Source organism: Lissotriton vulgaris, chromosome 11 (assembly GCF_964263255.1).
Source record: "Lissotriton vulgaris chromosome 11, aLisVul1.2, whole genome shotgun sequence".
Lineage (NCBI taxonomy): Eukaryota > Metazoa > Chordata > Amphibia > Caudata > Salamandridae > Lissotriton > Lissotriton vulgaris.
Window position 1 is genome coordinate 175597978 of NC_141699.1, and position 12385 is coordinate 175610362.

General features: G+C 50.3%; 1 protein-coding gene across 1 annotated transcript in view; it reads right to left on the bottom strand.

The window, feature by feature from the left end:
- Positions 1 to 12385, bottom strand: part of HECTD4 (HECT domain E3 ubiquitin protein ligase 4) — a 2691195-nt gene that overhangs the window by 607730 nt on the left and 2071080 nt on the right. The gene's annotated exons all lie outside the window — the stretch shown is intronic.

A 12385-nucleotide genomic window follows, 5' to 3' on the forward strand; every position in this document is an offset into this window, starting at 1 on the left:
GCGGAGACCCAGCTCACTTAAAGCCCTGTGTGTGTGTGTTTTGATTGTTTTAGCTTGCCTGTTGACCTTCTAGTTCATGCAACAAATTCGATTTTACTGGCTTTGAGGAGCTAAACCAGACTACAACAGGGAAAGCCCGGAGCTGAAAGATGTCTAATTGGACCTCCTGTACCCGTAGACTAATCTCTCTGTTGGGCGTTAGCGCTGTCACTTTCCCGTAGTGACAGAGCACAAAGAGGCTTAGACTGGACATGAAACAAATGAAGGGTGAGGGACAGGGTTAACCTGGGAATGCTGGTTCCAAAATAGGGATGCCCTACTCAGATGAGGACCCTTGCACTCATGTAGCTCCCCCTGATTAGAATGAGGTGAGATGAACAAGTTAGTTACCTTCGGTAGCGCTTTTTTTGGTGGATACAGTATCTGCGTGTGGATTCCTCACCTTGTGAATATCCCCTGTGCCAGCAGCATTCGTAAATTTTTGGGAGCTCGCCACGCCGACGAGGACGACGTCACAGAAGCCTGATATCACTGGAACCATAAGAGAGCCTCGTCGGTGTGATGACGTCAGTTCTGCCCTTTTTTCCGTGCCTTCGAGGCACAAGGACGGACCGACATCAATATGTACAGTATACATAGTACACAGGATTTGAAACAATACACACAGTGTAAAAACAATTCAGAAAAACACTTCCATTGAAAGTACAATTAAAGAATATCAACATTGCAGGTATACAAGGGTGGACAACGGGGAGGCGGGTGGGTCAGTGAGGAATCTACAGGCAGATACTGTATCCACCAGAATAAGCGTTACCGAAGGTAAGTAACTTGTTCTTCTGATGAAAACATCTGCCAGTGGATTCCTCACCTTGTAAATAGAGTCCCACAGCAGTCCCCACTCCCGGAGGAGGGTGTCCACCCTTCTATACCAAAAAGTCCTGTAGGACAGAACGCGCAAACTGACTATGCCGTTCACCTCGGAATCTAAGCAGTAATGCTTTGCTAAGGTGTGGAGGGAGGCCCAAATTGCCGCTCTACAAATGTCCTCTACAGACACACCTCAAGACAAAGCAGATGTTGAAGACTTTGCTCTAGTAGAGTGATCTCTAATACCCTCTGGAGGTTCCTTACCAGCCAAAGAGTAACAGATCTTGATGCGCAAGATAATCCATCTTGAAAGGGTGCGCTTGTGCATCGCTCTGCCTTTCCTGCAAAACCCACGAACAGCTGGTCATCTACACAATAGTCTTTAGACCTATCGAGGTAAAAACTCACCGCCCTCTTAGGGTCCAAGCGGTGAAGCCGCTCCTCCTCCTTGGAAGGATGAGGGGGGGGGGGGGGGGGGGGGGATAGAAGGAAGGAAGGGTAATGGACTGCCCCAGATGGAAGGAAGTTACCACCTTAGGCAGAAAAGCAGCCCTGGACCTAAGAACCATTCTATCAGTATGAATAGTCAAGAATGGGGGTTTTGAACACAGAGCTTGAAGCTCACTTACCCTCCTCGCCGACGACGGACGCGGAGCCGCAGACAACGCCTACCGACGTGCAAGGGTACTGCTACGCAAAAGTTTCCGGATCCAGTCTGACGCCTGGGGATATTCTAAGGTAAGGAATCTATCACTAACTAATGTCTCTTACAGATATATCGTTACACAAGTAGTAACTTGTGCATCTGAAAGAGACACGTTAGTGATAGATTCCTTACCTTAGAATAGATACCCCAGCAATACCAACCCCGTGGTGGTGGGTCTGCGAACCAATAATCACACCAGAAAGTCCTGGAGGACGATACGGCCAAATAAGCCATCCATCCGGACTTGACTGTCCAGGCAATAATGTCGTGCAAACGTGTGCAGCGAAGCCCACGTAGCCGCCTGGCAAATGTCCTGCAAGGGCACACCTCGGCCCAAGGCAGTTGTAGTCGCTGTGGCTCGAGTGGAATGAGCCCTCAGCCCCACAGGGGGTTCCTTCTTAGCCAAGGAGTAACACGCCTGGATACACAGGATGATCCACCGCGAGATGGTCCGCTTGTGCACCGCTTTCCCTTCCTTAGCGCCCACGTAACCAACAAAGAGTTGGTCATCCACCCGGAACTGGCGTGTGCGATCCAAATAAAAGGAGAGCGCACGTTTTGGGTCCAGACGGTGGAGCCTCTCTTCCTCTCTCTCGAGGGATGCGGAGGCGGAAACAAGGTGGGCAAGGTGATTGATTGCCCAATGTGGAAGGCCGTGACTACCTTGGGTAGGAAGGAGGGCCTTGTCCGTAACAAAACCTTGTCCGGATGGACTGAAAGGAAGGGATGTTGTTTACAAGATAGAGCCTGGAGCTCACTCACTCTCCTGGCAGAGGTGATGGCTACCAGGAAGGCAGTTTTCAAAGTTAGAACGCGAAGAGGACAGTTGTGGAGTGGCTAGAAGGGAGCACACATCAGAAATGTAAGAACCAATTTCAAGTCCCACTGAGGCATCACAAAGGGCACAGGAGGGTACGTATGCGTGATGCCTTTCAAGAATCGATTAACAATAGGGGACTTGAACAAAGAAGGTTGAGCAGGCAGCCTCAAAAAGGCTGAAAGAGCAGAAAGGTAGCCCTTGATAGTGCCCAGAGCAGAGCCCTGCTGGGCAAGAGAGAGAATAAAGAGAAGAACCTTGAGGGGATCCACAGCCTTTGCTGTGCACCATGCCACAAATCTGTTCCACCTACAGGCGTATACCGACTTTGTGGAGGGACGCCAGGCTGCCAGAATGATGTTACAAACTTCAGGAGGAAAGTCAAATGGCCTCAACTGTCGCCGCTAAATCTCCAAGCATTGAGGTGGAGACTGGACAGGTTCGGGTGGAGGACCGTCCCCTGCTGCTGCGACAGAAGGTCCTCCTGAAGAGGCAGACGAACAGGGGGATCGACTGACATACTGAGTAGCTCGGGATACCAGTACCTTCGTGCCCAGTCCGGAGCCACAAGGATGACTTGTGCCCGGTCGCGCCTGATCTTCTTCAGCACTCTGGGCAGAAGTGGTATAGGCGGAAAGGCGTACAACAGACCGCAACTCCACCCGCGACGAAAAGCGTCTCCGAGCGAGTGCCGCCTTGGAAATTACAACGCATTCTCTTCGGTGGTGAATAGATCTAACCAAGGCTCTCCCCACTGCTGAAAGAGACCTTGCGCCACGTACGAGTTCAGACACCATTCATGATCCATCATGCACCGTCGGCTGAGTTCGTCCGCCCTGGCGTTCAGAGAACCTGCCAGGTGTTGAATCACCAGAGTCACGCCCTGATGTTCCAGCCATTGCCAGAGGCGCAGAGCCTCCTGGCAGAGGGTCCACGACCCCACCCCGCCCTGTTTGTTGCAGTACCACATGGCGGTGGTGTTGTCCGTGAACACCTGCACTACACTCCCCCGAACAGAGGGGAGGAATGCCTTCAGTGCAAGACGAATCGCCCGCAGCTCCAAAAGGTTGATATGGAGCCGGGACTCCGCCGGAGACCAGAGGCCTCTGATCTCCGCCTCTCCCATGTGGCCTCCCCAGCCCTGGAGGGACACGTCCGTCACAACTACGTGCTCCGGTTGGGGAAGGGAGAGGGATCTGCTGCTGAACTAATCGCGGTCCGTGAGCCACCACTGCAACTGTCTCGCAGTGCCCTCCGAGATCAGGACATGGTCGGACAGGTTGCCCTGATGCTGGGCCCACTGAAACTTCAGGTCCCACTGCAGAGCCCGCATCCGCCACCGGGGGTGATGCACAAGAAGGATGCAGGAAGCCATCAATCCGAGAAGCCGCAGCGTCAACCTGACCGAAACCCGGGATAAAGGCTGGAAGATTGGAATCAGAGACTGTATATCCCGAACCCGCTGCTCGGGTGGGTAAACCCGAAACTGCCGGAGTCGAGAACCGCTCCGATGAAAAGGAGCTTCTGAGAGGGGCACAGGTGTGACTTCGGCACATTGATGGAGAACCCCAGCTGGTGCAAGAGGTCTGCCGTCGTCTGGAGGTGGCTGACGACTGTCTGGGGCAAGCCCGCCTTCAACAACCAGTCGTCGAGGTAGGGGAAGACTGAAACTCCTAACCTGCGCAGATGAGCTGGGACCACCGCCATCACTTTCGTGAACATCGGTGGGGCGCTGGTAAGGCCGAAGAGGAGCACAGTAAACTGAAAGTGCTCGTGGCCTACCATGAACCGCAGGTAACGCCGGTGGGCCGGCAGGACGGGGATGTGGAAATAGGCGTCCTGCAAGTCCAACGCTACCATCCAGTCTCCTGGGTCTAGGGCAGCTAAGACCAGAGTCAGCATTTTGAACTTCTCCTTCCGGAGGAAGCCGTTGACGTTCCTTAGGTCCAAGATAGGGCGTAGGCCCCCTTTGCCCTTCTTGGGTACCAGAAAGTAGTGGGAGTAGCAACCACGTCCTACTTCTGGCCCAGGAACGCGCTCGATGGCCCCCTTGGCCAAGAGGGCCGAAACTTCCTCCTACAGGAGCCGCAAGTGATCCCACGATACGCGGTGGTATTGCGGTGGCATGGCTTGAGGGGTCGTCTCGAAGGGGAGGGAGTAGCCCCTCCGGACGATCTGCAGCACCCACCTGTCCGAAGTGACAGTGCGCCAGTCAAAGTGGTGATGGCGAACCCTGCCCACCACTGGTGTCACATGGGACGAGAAGCACAGACTAGGAGGGTTTAGAGGCGGATGCTGCGGGGGAATGTGTGGACTGGCCTCGCCGTTGTCCCCGACCGCCTCCACGGCGATTTCCACGGCCGCCACCGCGCTGGATCTTAGTCTGCAGCGTGTGGGGGCGCCCCTTCCTTGGCCACGAAAGGAGCGAAAGGCACCCATTTGCTGGAGCGGGCCGAGAGGCCCAAGGACTTGGCCGTAGCCCTGGAGTCCTTAAAGCGCTCAAGCTCATGGTCTGCCTTGTCGCCAAAGAGGCGACGGCCATCGAACGGCATGTCCATTAGAGTGTTTTGGACATCTGCCGAAAAGTTTGCAGACCTCAGCCAGGTGTGGCGTCTGACCGCCACTGTCGTAGCCATCGCTCTGCCTAGCGAGTCGGTGGTATCCAGCCCACACCCTATAGAATATTTGGCTGCGTCTCGGCCCTCCACAAGGGCTTGGCCGAGTTTGGCCCGTACCTCCAACGGGCACTCTGGCTGCACTTCCGCCACCGTCTCACACAGAGAGTGGGTGTAGCGGCCCAAGAGGCAGGCGGTGTTGAAAGACCGCAGTCCCAAACTAAGGGAGGAGAATATTTTCTTTCCATAATTCTCATACCTCTTGGATTCCCTGTACAGCGGGGCCGACGGGAATGCGGTCTGGGAATTTGAGGCCTGGATGACCAGACTCTCGGGGGTGGGGTGAGCGGACAGGAAAAATGGGTCGCCCGGAGCCGGGCGGTGGCGTCTGACCACGTTCCTATCTACCGGCAAACCCTTAGCGGGCCTGGACCAAGTGCCCAAAAGAACGTCCGTCAAGGCCTCATTAAAGGCCGTGTATTAATAGGGGGTTTACCCAAATAAAGTCACTGGGACCTGGGTTAACTAAGTACTCAGAGGAAGGGGTCCCAGCATGAGTAAGAAAAGAATAAATAATAATCAAAAAAATTTATCACAAATACATTGAATCCATCCACATTGTTTTAATCACAATGGGAGTGTATACTGAATATACTGAACATTTGAACAATAAATAGATAAATGGTTGAACTGTGCCCCCGGGAGGGAGGGGGGTGCGTGATCATGTGAGGATGATGTGATGGCGGGGAATTTTGGTGACAGTACAATCAACCAATTGAAACCATTTAGTTGGCAAAGTTACATACTATGTACAAAACAAAAGACCCTCAGTTCAAATTATATGTCGAAGAACAGTCATACTCCACATAGTTCAATCAATGAAAAACATTTTGGGGCGTGAAGTTGATGATCAAAAGCAGGCGGTTGTCGACGTTTCGACCCTCGAAAATACGCAGGTATTAGTGATGTCCTTGTAGTGGGGTCTTCATCAGGACAAAACACGGGGCAGGCAACCTATTTAGTATATAAGAAACGGGAATATTATTTTTAGAATTGGAAATAAAGGGATGTCCCTCACTGCTTTAATAAAGAATCACAGAAAGCACACTGATCCTGTGAAGGATCGGTAATGGGGGGAAAGGAACGCGTAATATATATCAAGCGTTAACTGCACAGTTTTAGAAGAATGACTTAATCATCAAAATGAAGTAAATGAATGATAATTGAGAACAGAAAAGAGCAACTGGAGTCGTAAACCGGCCCTGTGGTGGTATCTATGGCAGGGGATTGCCAACAGGGGGATCATGGAATGAGTTAAAAGATGTCAGTTTTTACCTTGGTGGTATTGATTCAAAGAATGGGATGTTTGGATGAAGCCTTTCGCTGTGTCTGTAAAAGAACACCGACACTCGATCAAACTGTAACTTGTATATACAGTTTGGAGGCAATGCTGAAGTTAATGCATAAATAATGTCTGAAAATATAATCAGACAGAGGTAGATTAAAAAGGGGAGGTGACTTACCCAGTGTAGGAGAGTAGGGTCTGCAAACCTATGATCACCCAGATTTTTTGCTTTTGTTTCACTGGTTTACGACTTTCTCTGGCTGTGGGCCTGCCAATCAGACCCACAGCCTAGCTGTTCTCTCACTAAATTGACATGTGTACCTTAGGTGCATTATCCAATTGGTACTGGGCCACCTTATCAGACCCTGTAACTCAGGGCATAGGTGTACCCAGGGACTACCAGGGGCTGAAGCATGTATTATGCCACCCCTGGATGGCCATCTAAAACTGACACAACTGGCTGCACGACAGCTGGGGCAAGGTGGTGTAATCACCCTTTGCTTTAGATATAGTATACCTATATCTAACCCTAAAAATGGACACACAGATTCCTATCAGTCACTCCTATGGCAGGCCTTGACAATCCTGAAGGCAGAGTGCTTGGAATCGTGTGAAATGGTGCTCTGGCATGAGCTGAGCCCGTTTGCAGCTTGCGGAACCAAGTCCTAATAGCTGTTCCATGATAACGCATACCATATACTCTTAAGTGCATTATAATCCTCGCGGTTATATGCTATCTCTGGTATTGCTTTATCAAAACATGTCGAGTAAGGTGTCATACGAATTGGAATACTAACCCCTCACCAATTCTGGTGACGGGGTTAGCATTCCACCCTTCTAGAGGGACACGACATGTATGTAACTGTGAACCCTGGTTAAAGTTAACTGAAGCCTCAGCTCCACAAAATGGATGCTGCCACCACAGACACGAGTCTGACCTCCTGCTGCTGGGAGTCCTTCCAGCGATGAGAGCTTGAACAAAGGGTTTCCTGTCAGGGGCGGTGCTAGCACCATCCCAGACAGGGTTTTGTGTATCCTGGGTAGGCAGGGCTTTACAGGAAGGTGACTGCAAGTGGCACCCCGGTGCTCACTACGCATCTGCCGGCTAGAACCAGTTCCAGGGGCACACCAGCCCCTGGCCTGGGGAAAGTCCGGCATGGGAGAGGGGTGTAACCACCCCCCTTCCTGGTCCCACCCCTAGGCAGGACCTAGTCGCGTACCCACCCCTTTCTTTAGGATAAAGGCAGGAGCGGGGACCCTTCCAAATTAGATCATCTTTGAATCAAGAAACTACTTTCTACGAAAGGAACTCTCGACTTCTTCTCAAGATTTCTCCCTTGTGGCTAAGGAGTAGTCACCCTGTATCCGCAGGCACCATCTAAGAACTCTGCGGTTTGCTGCACGTCCTTCCTCAGGAATCCGACCGACCAGCACGACGAGACCCGGCTTCCATGGCACCTCTGACCTCTACCTACCTCTACAGCTAAGCTGAGAACCGTAGGTGCGACGAGACCTCGAGGGACCGGCCATCATCAGAACTGCACGACTTCTATCCAGCACGACCGCCGAGGGATCCTCTGGTGAGTGCTTTGGGGTCCGAGAAGCCCCGACCCTGAGCAGCTCCAGCACCGAAGTCCAGCCCCCCAGCATCTCCACGATCTGCGTGGGGCCCTTCTGCTTTTTACTGCTCACCGCGTTGTCTGGCTACTAGCCCGCTGGCTTGTGGCCTTCCCGACGACGATCAACAACGAAAACACTGCTGGTCTGGTTGCTTCAGACTGGCCCTTGCTCCCTTCCAAAAGAGGAGCACCCCGGACCCTCCTGGTTCACTCCAGACACCATTTTAGGTCCACCGCGTGGGCTTGAATTTGCCAAGACTTGTTGCCCCAATCCTGGGTCCAGCGACGTCGACAGCATCAACCATCGTGGGACAGCTCGCACCTCCATCCTGGTCGCCGACAACGCCTCCTGGTCCGTGAGACTACAGAGCCCAGCGTCGCCCACTCACCTGGTCGAGGTGACTTCGCCCGGTGCCATCCTGGTGCCCACACAATCACTGGCTAGTGATTAAGAACTTGGTCCCCTCTGCTTTCAGGTGTCATCCATCTTCGATCCAGGCTTGGATCCCTCGAACTATCTTCACTGGTCGCCTGCCAGCAACTTCTTTCTTCAGGCTCCTGGTTCGTCAACGAGGATTCCCGACGTCTTTTCAGACCTATGCAGCTGCAGCCCCTGGGCTAGGTAACTTCGGCATTTAGGTGCCCCAGCATAGCCTCACTATCTAAGGGTCCAGATCCACTGTCGTTTTCGACCTACCTTATCGGGTTCGCCCGAGAACACTAACTTTTGCTTTTACTAGCTCCCATAGACTTTGTCCCGCATCCCGCGTGAGAGTGCACACTCTGCACCCGAGTCCCCTAGGCCACCTACTAGTAATCTGAAGGTTCAGTAACGTAATCCTAGCGATTCCAAAGCCTATTAGTCCAGTACTTACCTGCTAGTAATTTCGCATTCCACTTTCAGAGTATATGGATTTTCGTGTCCCTCGGGCATTTGTGTAAATTGTGCAACTTAAAGTATTTTCGTAAGAGTTTTGTAGTGTGCTTAGTACCCTGTCCTCATAAAGAGTACAGGGCTGTTGTGATCTAAATGAATACACTGTTTATTTTCATAACACTTGTGTGGTGTCCTTTCACTTGGTGTTCAAGGGGTATATGTGATGGTATAACAGCTGGCTTAACACGCCCTCTAGAGTTTAGCCCGAAGACTGCTCGTATCCACGCTACTAGGATAGCTGGTCTATAAGGTTGACTTACAACCAATCACCATAAGGGTTGTTTGGACTGATACAAAGTGCTCACTAGAATAGTGAACATTATATATCAGGCCAACTTCTCACACCCAGTAAATGCATTTAACACGCGTTCGCCAGTCGGGGATCAGGGGAATCAAGGTCTAGCACTGTGTCTGTAAAAGAACACCGACACTCGCTCAAGCTGTGACTCGTAGGTACGGTTTAGAGACAATGCTGAGGTTAATGCATAGATAATGTCTGAAAATGTAATCAGATGGAGGTAGATCAAAAAGGAAGGTGACTTACCCAATAAATGTGTTTAACGCGCGTTCGCCAGTCGGGGATCAGGGGAATCAAAGGTCCGGTGGACAAACGATAATGACGAGTCTGGCGGGCGAGATTAAAAGAGACCATTAATAACGCCAGTGGTGAGTGGAACAGCTAAGGAAGTTAATGCCGGGAAGATAGGGAAAGTGAACTTACCCGACGCCGAGTTAATCTGGCAATGAATTCCGCTCGAGTTCGCAGAGGCGAGCCGAGGTTCAGGATTCATACGTTGCCATGGGGACTCAGTCACGTAGTGCGAAGCACCCGTGTAGAGGTAGAAGAAAGACCCAGTGATATCACTGTCCTGTATGGTTATTTGCCTGGTTACCAACGCGGTGGTCACAAGAAAGGGTAATTCAATTCGAAAAAGAGACATTATTAAATAAACTTAGTTTACATAGAGGCAGGTACATTTAGATTGAATTAAAACATGGCGTGCGGACAAGAATGCTTTTGTTGGATCAGGTGTCAAGATCCGAACAAATTGCCTGCACGTTCATGTCATGCCTAGTAAGATTGGGTTGCCAGACATGATGGTTAAAGACAGACCAGCAGATGCTGTAGTTGCGAGCATTGTCCTCTTAAGTAACCAACAATGACATGGTGTACCTCTGACAGCAGGGTAAAGGCCATGCCAATTGGTGGAAAACATCCTCGTTAATACCGCAACCCAAATGAGATGGCATACCTCTCACATGAGGGTATAGGCCACCGAAAGAACATTGTATGCTAAGTTTACAAGTGAGACGTCGAGGCTGGTAGAAACATAGGTTGACATACGTGTTGATACAATTACAGAAATAGTATGGCGTACCTCTCACATGAGGGTATAGGCCAAAGGTAGTACATTGTATGGTGGGTATACAGTCAAGACAAAGTAGCTAGTTGGGAAAATGAGCTATCATTCTCGTTGAGACCTGTTTCGATGGAATCAAAGAAAAACATCCATTTCAGCTCGCGTGTATTTAAGATACTTGCGATGTTCCCACCCCGGGGTCCCTGGACAGCTTTTTCTATTACTACCCATCTGAGACTCTCTGGGGGGTGTGATGCCGATGTGAAATGTTTAACCAGGGGTGCGCCCTGTACCTGGCATCTGATTCTGCTCATGTGCTGGAGAATTCTTACTTTGGCTTTTTGCTGTGTTTGGCCTATGTAGAGTAAATGACACGGGCATATTATCGCGTAGATGATACTTGAGGAGTTGCAGTTGGTGTGTGTCTTTAGCCGGATTTTGTGGTGGCGATGTTGGAATTCCTTGGTTTGAATGGTGGTGTCGCAGGCTTTACAGTTACCACAGTTAAAGTGGCCGATCACAGGGGGCTGATTCCATAGGGTGGCGATGGTGTGGTCATCAGGGGTTGCTAGGAGAGAACGTACCACATAGTCTTTGACGCTTTTGGCTTTCTTAAAAGCGTGTAGGGGTGTGGCAGGTTGGTCGATGTCATCCGATATCAATTCCCAGTGGCAGTTGATTATGCGTTTGATTTTGTTGCTCTTGGTGTTGAATGTGGTAACACACACAATCCTAGTTTCCTAGTTTCCTGTTGGTCCTTATTGGCCTTGGGAGATAGTAGTTCCTCACGTGGATAAAACCATGCTCTTTTTCTGGATTTCTTGACCAATCATCTGGGGTATCTGCGTTGCAATAATCGGTTTGAAAGTTCCTCTGATTCTGTGATATAATGGTCTTTGTTGGACCCCGGGGTGGGAACATCGCAAGTATCTTAAATACACGCGAGCTGAAACGGATGTTTTTCTTTGATTCCATCGAAACAGGTCTCAACGAGAATGATAGCTCTTTTTCCCAACCAGCTACTTTGTCTTGACTGTATACCCACCATACAATGTACTACCTTTGGCCTATACCCTCATGTGAGAGGTACGCCATACTATTTCTGTAATTGTATCAACAGGTATGTCAACCTGTGTTTCTACCAGCCTCGGTGTCTTACTTGTAAACTTAGCATACAATGTTCTTTCGGAGGCCTATACCCTCATGTGAGAGGTACGCCATCTCATTTGGGTTGCGGTATTAACGAGGATGTTTCCCACCAATTGGCATGGCCTTTACCCTGCTGTCGGAGGTACACCATGTCATTGTTGGTTACTTAAGAGGACAATGCTCGCAACTACAGCATCTGCTGGTCTGTCTTTAACCATCATGTCTGGTAAATCAATCTTACTAGGCATGACATGAACGTGCAGGCAATTTGTTCGGATCTTGACACCTGATCCAACAAAAGCATTCTTGTCCGCACGCCATGTTTTAATTCAATCTAAATGTACCTGCCTCTATGTAAACTAAGTTTATTTAATAATGCCTCTATTTCGAATTGAATTACCCTTTCTTGTGACCACCGCGTTGGTAACCAGGCAAATAACCATACAGGACGGTGATATCACTGGGTCTTTCTTCTACCTCTACACGGGTGCTTCGCACCACGTGACTGAGTCCCCATGACAACGTATGAATCCGGAACCTCGGCTCGCCTCTGCGAACTCGAGCGGAATTCATTGCCAGATTAACTCGGCGTCGGGTAAGTTCACTTTCCCTATCTTCCCGGCATTAACTTCCTTAGCTGTTCCACTCACCACTGGCGTTATTAATGGTCTCTTTTAATCTCGCCCGCCAGACTCGTCATTATTGTTTGTCCACCGGACCTTTGATTCCCCTGATCCCCGACTGGCGAACGCGCGTTAAACGCATTTATTGGGTAAGTCACCTCCCTTTTTGATCTACCTCCGTCTGATTACATTTTCAGACTTTATCTATGCATTAACCTCAGCATTGCCTCTAAACCGTACCTACGAGTCATAGCTTGATCGAGTGCTATTCCAGCGTGAGCGCTTTACCTGGAGTGCTGCTCTTGGCAGTTCCTTGTTTTTAAAATACCTGTTTTTGTCTTTTATT